The sequence below is a fragment of the Sinocyclocheilus grahami genome, unplaced genomic scaffold (assembly GCF_001515645.1).
Source record: "Sinocyclocheilus grahami isolate Dianchi unplaced genomic scaffold, SAMN03320097.WGS_v1.1 scaffold619.1, whole genome shotgun sequence".
NCBI classification, from domain to species: Eukaryota; Metazoa; Chordata; class Actinopteri; order Cypriniformes; family Cyprinidae; genus Sinocyclocheilus; species Sinocyclocheilus grahami.
In genome coordinates, this window is record NW_015505798.1 from 713,733 (window position 1) to 723,621 (window position 9,889).

General features: G+C 36.2%; 1 protein-coding gene across 1 annotated transcript in view; it reads left to right on the top strand.

Annotated features, from left to right (window-relative positions):
• The first annotated feature begins 3,270 nt into the window (after positions 1 to 3,270).
• LOC107557783 (F-box-like/WD repeat-containing protein TBL1XR1) overlaps positions 3,271 to 9,889 on the top strand; it is a 36,122-nt gene continuing 29,503 nt past the window's right edge. The window contains exon 1 of the mRNA XM_016241319.1: positions 3,271 to 3,327. The gene's annotated coding sequence lies outside the window, so the exon portion shown is untranslated. The remainder of the gene's footprint in view (positions 3,328 to 9,889) is intronic.

Here is a 9,889-nt window from a genome sequence, read left to right on the forward strand (position 1 = left end):
TTTATCTAAAAGTGCTCTTTCCCTTTAAACCTAGCCAAAAAGCCATATGTGTTGACTGTGAAACACAGTGACAGTAGACTTTAATAATATGCATTTATGGTGTAATTACTAAATTTTCGTGTCAATCCATGTTAATATTTGCTGCAAACAATGCGCTGTTACTTTATTTCAGCGCTTGCAGCGCAGCAATAGACTCAGTGCGGAAACGATCTCTGCACTGCAGGACTGAAACCGTGTGCAGTGAACGCTTTAATCTGTTAACATGAGTGCGGAAAGAATACACACCACGTATGCACTACAAACGGAGTAATGTGAACCCGGCGTTATGTATGTACGCTGCGAATGTGCATGAGCGCACGGTCTCCAGCAGAGTACGTGAGCGCTGAATGGTTAAACACTGGCAAGAATTAAAAAGAAATGCAATTTATAAACTTTAGTGACGATGTGACACTGCCTCGACTGTGCAAGTGACTATTCATGTGTCAACTGTGCAGCTCGCTGCAGACAGGCGTGATGTGTGGTGATTTGAAGCCATTTGCGTATTTTGAGAGCGAACGAGAGAGCGCACACGCGAGTGGTGATTCACTCACGCTGTTTGTGAAATTACGTCTCTCACAAGGTTTCCAAATTACTCTATAAGTTATTTAATGAAGAAATATGAAGGCGAGTACCTCACCTAAAGCATTATAATTATTTCACCCGCGCTGGACAGAGACTGAGACGGTGCCGCTGCATGTCATGCCAAACCTCTCACGGCAGCCAGCTTGAGATCGTTTTTTTGAGATCGGCCTTTTTTAGAGACCACCGATCAATCATCCCAACGTGATTATCGGCCGATAGTGATCAGTAGCCGTTAGACTTGTGCCGGTATTCGGTAATGCGATATATCACGGTAATGAATATGCACGATATTGTTATCGTGGGCACTTCTAAATACCGTGAATAATTATATATTACAAATTATTCCGAATTTTGAATGCATTTTAAGAATACTTTTCCCATCAACTGGTCAAAATGCACAACACCGCTGTATGCTGCGTGAAAGACGCGTGCGCACTCTGACGTAAACAAGCGCGGACGAGAAGCACATGGCGGAACATGTGAGAGACGCTCTGGATGAAAGCGCACTTTCACTCTCTGACAGCAGATGGCGCTAAACTGCAGAAATAATAATAATTCATTTAAATGCAGCCGTTACCCCGGAAACCCTGTAAACAAAGCAGCTGCACTACTTTCTGTTTCTGAATCGTGTTTAAATGATTTAAACAGCCATTCAGATTTGTGTATTTGCTGTGATGTTCATCACCGCGCCACATACTTAAATATTTAGACTTAATAGGCTATTTATTTTCAAACTTTTTTTTACATTTTAATCTGAACTACAACATAACCCTAGATATTGTTTAAAAGTGTTTTGATTATTGTTCGGTCACACTTTACATTAGGGCTTCATTAGTTAACATTAGTTAATTCATTAGTTAACATAAACTGCCAATGAAAAATTCTTCTGAACATTCATTAATCTTAGGTATTCCAATATTTAATAACAGGTTGTTAAAATCGAAAGTTGCAACTGTGTTATTCAATGAGCTAACATGAACTAAGACTTGTATTTTTTAAACAAAGATTACTAACTTCTGTAGCAAATGTAGCTATTGCTCATTGTGAATGCATTAACTAAGGTTATCTAATGAGATCTTATTGTAAAGTGATACCTATTGGTCTTTATAGTTCTTTTGCACTTTAATCTGTGTAAAACTTTTAACTTTATACATTTTTCTTTATTGCTTTATTGCATTTAAATGTTCAATTATTTTTGTTATAAGAAAAAAGTTATTAAATCTGTTTTGCTGTATTATGACAGCACTTTTGTTAAACTAAATTTCAATATTGTGATAATACCGCATACCGTGATAAAAGCATTAGCAATTAATCGCAACATGAAAATTTGATACCGGCATATCCCTGTTGAGTACTAACCTATGAAAAATATTTAACATGAAGTCTAGCATTTTGCACATTGTGCAACTACGATTTTGACATTAGCCATCAAGGAGCTTCAAGTAATGTAGGAATAGGCTATATGACCCCCAGTATCACCCCATATCACACTGATGGTACTCAAAAAAAATTTCAAAGGTTGACAGGTCTGAGCAGGTGATGGAGATTTACTACTAATCACAGAACTGACAAGATGTGCATGACAATCGCATTCGATTAATCTTGCAGCCCCTTAGTTGCCCCTAGTAGCCGATCAATCGGAGCACCGTTAGTAAAAATGTAATGATGCTGTTAAATGTAATAATTAGCCATTTTCATACTGTTGTAATGTTGTGAAGCCTTAATTTGCTTGTTGCATTTCAAACAATTTACTTTAGTTTTTATTTTTAATGTTACATTTTTTTATTTTTATAGTAACATTTAAAATGTTGACTTTCAATTTTGAGGTGAGTGGGTGGCGCATAGGCTGAGCCTTGCTGCGTTCCTGGATGCATTCAGGATAAGACAGCGCTTCCACTACAAATACAGTGTGGTCACGTACATTTTTGACTACCTTCTTACATGCTTTCAGTGATCTGATCATAAAATGTTTTAGATCCCGTTTCCACCTTTTAGTGCTGAACACCAATCCCATTTGATAATTGGATGATTTCCTTGGATAATTTCCTGTTGTGTTAGATAACACAATTAATTGTAGGTTGTGCCAAAATTTAGGGTTAGTATTTTGAAGCTACGATGAAATTTGTTCTCTCAAATACTTGGCATGGAATTAGCACTAGAGGTTGCTTTTGCACTGATTTGCACTGCCTTTGCTTTTCAAACCTGTTTGAAAGCCCCCAGATCAAAGACAAATTGCAACTTGTGACCATTAACGATGCTTTTTAGCATCACATTTGTGTTTGTCACAGACATCTGAGGGCGAGTCTTCAGTGTTGTAGTGTGCTTTGCTAATAATGAACATTATTTGCTTAATAATGTAAATGTATTTATTTATTTATTGAAATTATTAATGTTGATAGGCTGATGCACCCTGTGATACAGGAATAACTGGACTGTTTTCATTTTGAAAAACCTTAATGTCACTTTAACTCGACAGTATGATCTTCTCATGAAATGAAACCAGTGTCTCATGTTCTGCACTTGGACAAACAGTTGCTTTTTTTTTCAAAGAGAAACGGAAAGTTATTGATTAATCCAAACATGATTTATTTATTGACCCTTCATTTCTACAAGTAACAGTTTTTTGTTCTGTGTTTTCTTTATGTCCAGACTGTAGAGACTCCTCCTCTGCTAAGGGTTTACATTGGAGCAAGACCTGATCACATGGTAAGCCAAGAAAATATCTCTCGTTCTTTTCTAGACTGCAACTATTTGTTTTGGTCAAAATCAAGGCACCTTGAGCACCACAGACGTGGTCTCAGGAGCCGTGGAGGAGTAGACAGCTGTAACGGAATTATGGGATGTTTGACAGTCATTCATCTATTTATTTTTTATTTCAGAAATAACAAAATGTCTTTTGCACAGACAGTGCAGACATTTAGGTTGAGCACCACAATATTGTACTGCTTCAGAAAGCAGTTGCACAATATATATGGCTCCATGTCCATTTTAATTCCCTCTTTTCCATCTAACGCTCATTAAAACTCAATCTTTAAAAACACTAATAATTTAATAATACTGTTAAATGTAATCATTAACAAATGCATATCTATTTTTAGTATTGCACATTGTAATGTTGTGAAGCCTAAATTCACTTGTAGCATTGAAAAGCAATTTACTTTAGTTTTTATTTCTTTATTTTTCAATTAGCATTTAAAATTATTTACTTTTATTTACTTTAGCATTTCAAGCATTTGATTTCAGTTTTTAATGTTTAATTTGAAGTAGTATTTAAAATGAATAATTTTAGGTTTTGTTTTTATTTTCAAAACAAAATGTTTGATATTTAACATAATTTAGCTCCCTTTTCATTTATTTTAAAGTAGCTTTTAAAATGACTTAAATTTGAGTATTTTTAATGTACAGTACTTTAAAATGATTGAATTTGTTTTTGGTTTTAAGGTAGCATTTATAATGGTTGACTTCCGTTTTTATTTGTTATTTTTAATTTAAACAAAATGGTATACACTCATGAAATAATTGTCTTATCTTTATGCACCACAGTAATAATATTGGTGCATCCCTAGTTAAAATGACTTCCTAAGCACTGTTGCGTAACCAAATGAACATACTGCTGTTCCACAATAATTTAGTCTGTTCAGTCAAGACAAATACAAGCTCTTTATCTGTAAACACAGGGAATAGGCGTCTTGGCTAATGCTCTACATTCAAGCTCGGCTTTATATTGTTTCAGAAATGTTATACTTGAAATGTTTTTCCATAACAAAGTGAGTTCGGAGCTTGTCATGCAGAGTTTGAGAACTAATTATGAATGCTAATTAATATGAGTTCTTGAGTAAATTGAGTGCTTGCCATTTATGAGACAGCGGTTTTGACTGCCTCTTTTTGAAGCTGAAATTACCTGTAATTTACTCAAGTAGTGTCAGTTCAACCTGTCAGTCAGGACCACTTCACAAATCCTAAACCCTTCACAAGAGTTGCAGCTCAGTTTGTCTGTTGAATATTCTCTGGATAATTCCTCTCCAATGGGGTGTATTGTTTCAGGGATCAAGGTGCATGAATTTGAGCACTTTCAAAACCAAGCTTCATTCAGAACTGAAGCAGGATAGACTCAAACAAGTTAAATCAATGTCTGCTTAAGCAATTTTTATATGTGGAATAGTTTATTCTGTTGGTTTTATTATGGTTGCTTTTGAAATCACTGAATTCTATATATAATTTTGAACCACGATAAATGCTATTTTCACTTCAGACCCTCTTGTCAGGCTTTCTTGAGAGTGTTGCCATAGAAACACTGAGTATAGAGAGGCAGAGATTGGTTTGGCTCTAAGCTGGTGGAGAATGGAAGAAAATAGAGGCCTAATAAACCTCTTAACTCCTGTATTTGTTACAGGTCTTTTAAAACATGATGGACTAAAAAAACAACTTATGGTCTGGCAGTTTGGGTGAGTGAGATGCAAGGCTTTCACTTATTATCATACTCATTTTTGGACATATTCATCATGTGGGGGTCCAAAGTTTATCCGAACATATCTGAAATGTAATGAAAGCCAAACTATTGTGCTTTCAAAGCAAAGATAATCATCTGTTGGGAGTTGTGAAGGTGCTGTGTAGAATTGGAGTCAAAGGAGTTTGCTTTGGTGTAGCCTGTATCCATCATGTAATCTGTGTCCACAGTTCCTTGACTTAAGCTGTACAACAATATTGAATTTCCATGTTTTGGCTTTGGGCATAAAATGACCCTGCATGGCTACCGCTCCAGCTTTAGAAAACAAAGTAAAGCTTATCTGTGTCTGGGTTGTTTTTTCAAGATCAATCTTTTAGAGAGTTGACCGTGAAAAGGGCACCTAGCCTAGTTGATGCTTTAAGACCTGCTGCTTTTATAAAAACACGGCCTCACACACTTTCATTCACTATTCATTTTGTTTATTAATTGTGAAAATGCTTACATTATTAAAATGTAGATGAAATGCTATAGCTTAATCCAGTACCGGCACTTATCAATAAAACATCAACAAATCAATGTCAGTCAAGTGCAAGTTTTTTTTTATTTATTAAATTTTTTTTAAAGGGAGTTCTAGGAATAGCAAAACTACATATTTTCAAACTCGAATAATGTAGGGCTGAACGACTTATTGATTTTAACTACTGTTGTGCGTTCATTTGACCCAAATCTGTCTGTCTGTTGCAAAGGATTTCTGTTTCAAATATATAATATATTGTTATATTCATCAAACAATTATGAAAGTATGTTTCCACAAAAAAAAATGTTAACCAGCACAACTGTTTTAAACATTAAAGGGGTCATATGATGCTGCTAAAAAGAACATTATTTGGTGTATTTGGTGTAATGAAATGTGTTTGCGGTTTAAAGTAAAAAAAAAAAAAAAAACTATATTTTCCACATACTGTACATTGTTGTTTCTCCTCTATGCCCCGCCTTTCTGCTCATCGGTCTGAAAAAGCGAGGTGTGCTGTGATTGGCCAGCTATCCAGTGCGTTGTGATTGGCCAAATACCTCAAGAGTGAGACGGAAATGTTACGCCCCTCACCATACTGTTGATGCCGTGTCCCGGCCGGAGCGATGAGACAAAAACAATAAAACCCATTACAAACGAGGCATTTGTTGCATCCAGTGGGGACATAATTACTGATTATAATGACTTATACTGTCTTTTTTCTAGATATTTGGGTTAAACTGTTCTGGAACAGTGTTGTAAATACAACTTAACCACTGATTTGTAGTCGTGTCCTCTTTTGGAAGACCAAACAAAGTAGTTTCGCTTTCACAACGAACAACACAGCGGCCTAGCGTGAGGGGAAGACCCGGCTTAGCGTGCGCTGAGGCTGGGATAGAGTGAGCTGAGGCGCCGGGGTTTAGAACGGCGCAGCCGGCGGATCCGACGGAGGAGCGGCAAGCACATGTGACGACCCCGGGCTTCGTCCACGGTGAAAGCCGATCCGGTGATCCACAGCACTAAGTTGATGTATTCCCTCAGCGACCAGCACAGATCAGCTCTAGGCATGACGAAGTGGATATCGTCTTCTTTTGGAAGACCAAACAAAGTAGTTTCGCTTTCACAACGAAGCACACAGTGTCTTCAGGACATGGCGGAAAGCGGCAACAATACTACAGCGAGAATAAAAGTTATGCCTTCTTTCTGAACATTTGAGCGGCATTATGCAAATCTTCCCACATAGTGAGGTAGACACGTGGGGGCGTGTTAGAACGAGGTAGGTGTGAATTTTAGGTAGGCGTGACTGACTTAACTTTTATAAAGAATATCTCTTTGGATTTGAGACTTTTGTCTTTGCAACTTTACAGATCTTCTTTATGCACTAAGAGCTTGTAACACTCCAAAGAGAAAGGAAAAATTGAAATCGCATCATATGACCCCTTTAATAAGAAATGTTTCTTGAGCATCAAATCAGCATATTAGAATGATTTCTGAAAGATCATGTGACACTGAAAACTGGAGTAATGGCTGCTGAAAATTAAGCTATGCCATCACAGGAATAAATTCCATTTTAAAATATATTACAAAAAGAAAACAGTTACTTTAAATTGTATTCATATTTCACAATATTGTTTTTTTTGTTTTTCTTTGATCAAATCAATCAATAGTTTACATCGTACAGTCTTACATGCTTGATGGTTGATGTCAAACAATCTGCCTTTGCTTTTCTGCTTTTTCATTGGGATCATATCATACAAACTGATTAGAATCACACAATGTGAACTGGCTAAAAAGTATAAGAAATGTTGATAATATTGCCAGCTATTCTGATTAGTCAACCATCTTGACATTTCCTAGTTTTTCTTTTGCCTCATAAAACCCTGCACTTGATTTATAGATGCTATCACCTCCTGAGATTATTTATCATGTCAAGGCAACCGCCATTTAGTGATGAATATGCAAACTTTAACCTTTGTGCCAGAGTTGTTGCAGCTCCATCTAAATCGCACATGATTATGGCCTTCTTTATCTGCCTGCTTCCTGTCTGATGTAAGATCCTCAGAACAATAGAGAAGGTGTTCAGCTTATCTAGCAGGTGCATCAACAGTTGTTAACGAACACCCCCCTCATTACCTTATTGCGACGGATGGGGGATGGAAGGCATCTGACGGAGCCTCCATCTTTACGAGAGAAGAGATGAGAAATAGCCTCCCATTCTACCCTGAACTGTCACTTTGGTGTGTAGGAGTGTCTAAGACTAACTGCTCTTTGAAAGGAAACCATGACATCTGTTTCCTTTTAGCTAGGTAGCATTGTGAAGATTGCCGAAAACATTTTGTGTGCTCAAGTACGGGAAGTTTCAATTTCAGTGGCAGACTTTCTGAAGAAGGGGGGTTTTCTTTTAACATATTCTCAGTGTGAATCTAGGTCCCCTGCTTACAACTGTACCGCAGACAGCAAACTGTTTTCTTTCACTAGAAAATAAACAAACAAAAAAGCCTACAGTATTTATTATAGTGTGCATTGATTAAAGTTATCAGGGTAAAGCAGATTGTTGATATTGAGGTCTGTTGGTTGAAGATTGTACACGGTCTTGTTGGTTTAAACAAAGGTTTCAGCTTAAAAGCTTAGGATAAGAGAATAATTGCTCACCTGAGCTAAGCCCGAGAATATAAATTGCCATGGTGATTTGTTCCACTAAAAGGTGATTCAACACCACAACATAGATGTTACCAAGTTAATCCTACAGTTGCATGATAACCTATTGTTATCTTCTCTTTAACTCTTGTTGACAGTATAATGCAATATCTGCTCTGACAATAGTTGACCTGAAAGAGAAAACTGTTATTGTCACAATATCTTTTTGGTGTCTCAGTAATATACCAGATAAAGTATCATGACAGCTTGATTAATTGTGTGAAAACTAGAATGTGATATATCAGCAGGAGAACCTCCCGTGGTGACTGTGGTGGACTTCAGTGAGGTTCATTATCGCAAAGGCTTTTCTGTTGTTTTAATTATTTACAGTTTACACAATATATTATTACTACTTGTAATACACTGCAGTATTACTATACAAAAGAGTGTAACTTTAAATGTATGTTTGCATTTTTGTACTTTCACACAGTAGGGCTGTCAAATTTTTTTTTTAACTTTAAATATTTGATGAATGTCAGATTAAAATTGTGAACTGATGATTTAAAAAAAAAAATGGTGTTTGAATATAATTTGAATGTTAAAAGTAGGGATGCACCGATACTCCTTTTTCCAGTACTCGCCCGATACGATACTTTTATTTTTGGTACTTGCCGATACCGAGTACCGATACCAATATTTTTATTGCATTTGTAAGTTTTAAATATTGGGTACAGAAACCAAAAGAGTAAGTATAATGTTAGTTGGTTAACTTAATTTATCAAATAGATAGTTAAACCAAAATGTATTGACACCTTCAACATTTCTCACATTATCACAGTTTATTCGCTATAGTTTAGAAAATGGTAATAAAATATAACAAGAACTCAGAGTTAAACTGAGTCAAAACAAATTCAGCTTGATAATGTTAGATAACGTTGATAGAAAGGTATGTAATAGATTACAATCAACCAAAAATTAGACAGCTGTTAGTATGACAGTATTTACACAACTATCAATACTTAGTCGGGCAACCCTTAGCCTCAATGACAGCCTGTAGTCTCCTGGGCATTCTGTCACCCAGCTTCATGCTAATTTTCCCAGACTCGGTCTGAATAATATTTGGTCCCAAATTTGTATCAATTTTACTGGTAGTCCACTGTATGAAGAATTTTTGGGTATGATTTGTCAGTGTACTTTATTTTGCTATCCTCACTTACATAAATGAACTATAGTGTCCTGCACACACTAGTAAAAAAATGTAAAAAATTATATCTGGTCTCTGAATAATTTTTGGTTTGACTATATCCTTCGGTTATTGTCACACTTAATTATGCCCATTGAAATGTATTTTACAAGTTTTTGTTACTTTCACTGTTATTTTTTTTTGCTCTATGGTAGGCTACATCATCTTTAATTTAATAGCGTTAGAGCTGCTCCATTGCAGCGGGTTAGTACTGTAATCATGCGCTTTGCTATAGTAATGCAGGGAACCACTCGTTATAAATCTCCTAACTGTGATATTTTCAGAAATAGAAGTCGCGTTTTTTTCATCTGAAACATACAGCGATTTATATTCCAAAGCCACTCATATAATGCAGAAACGCAGGTATTTGTACTGGTGCAGAATAGTACAGCCTAGTGCATTTCACACAGGCTGCTAGATTCACTTTCGC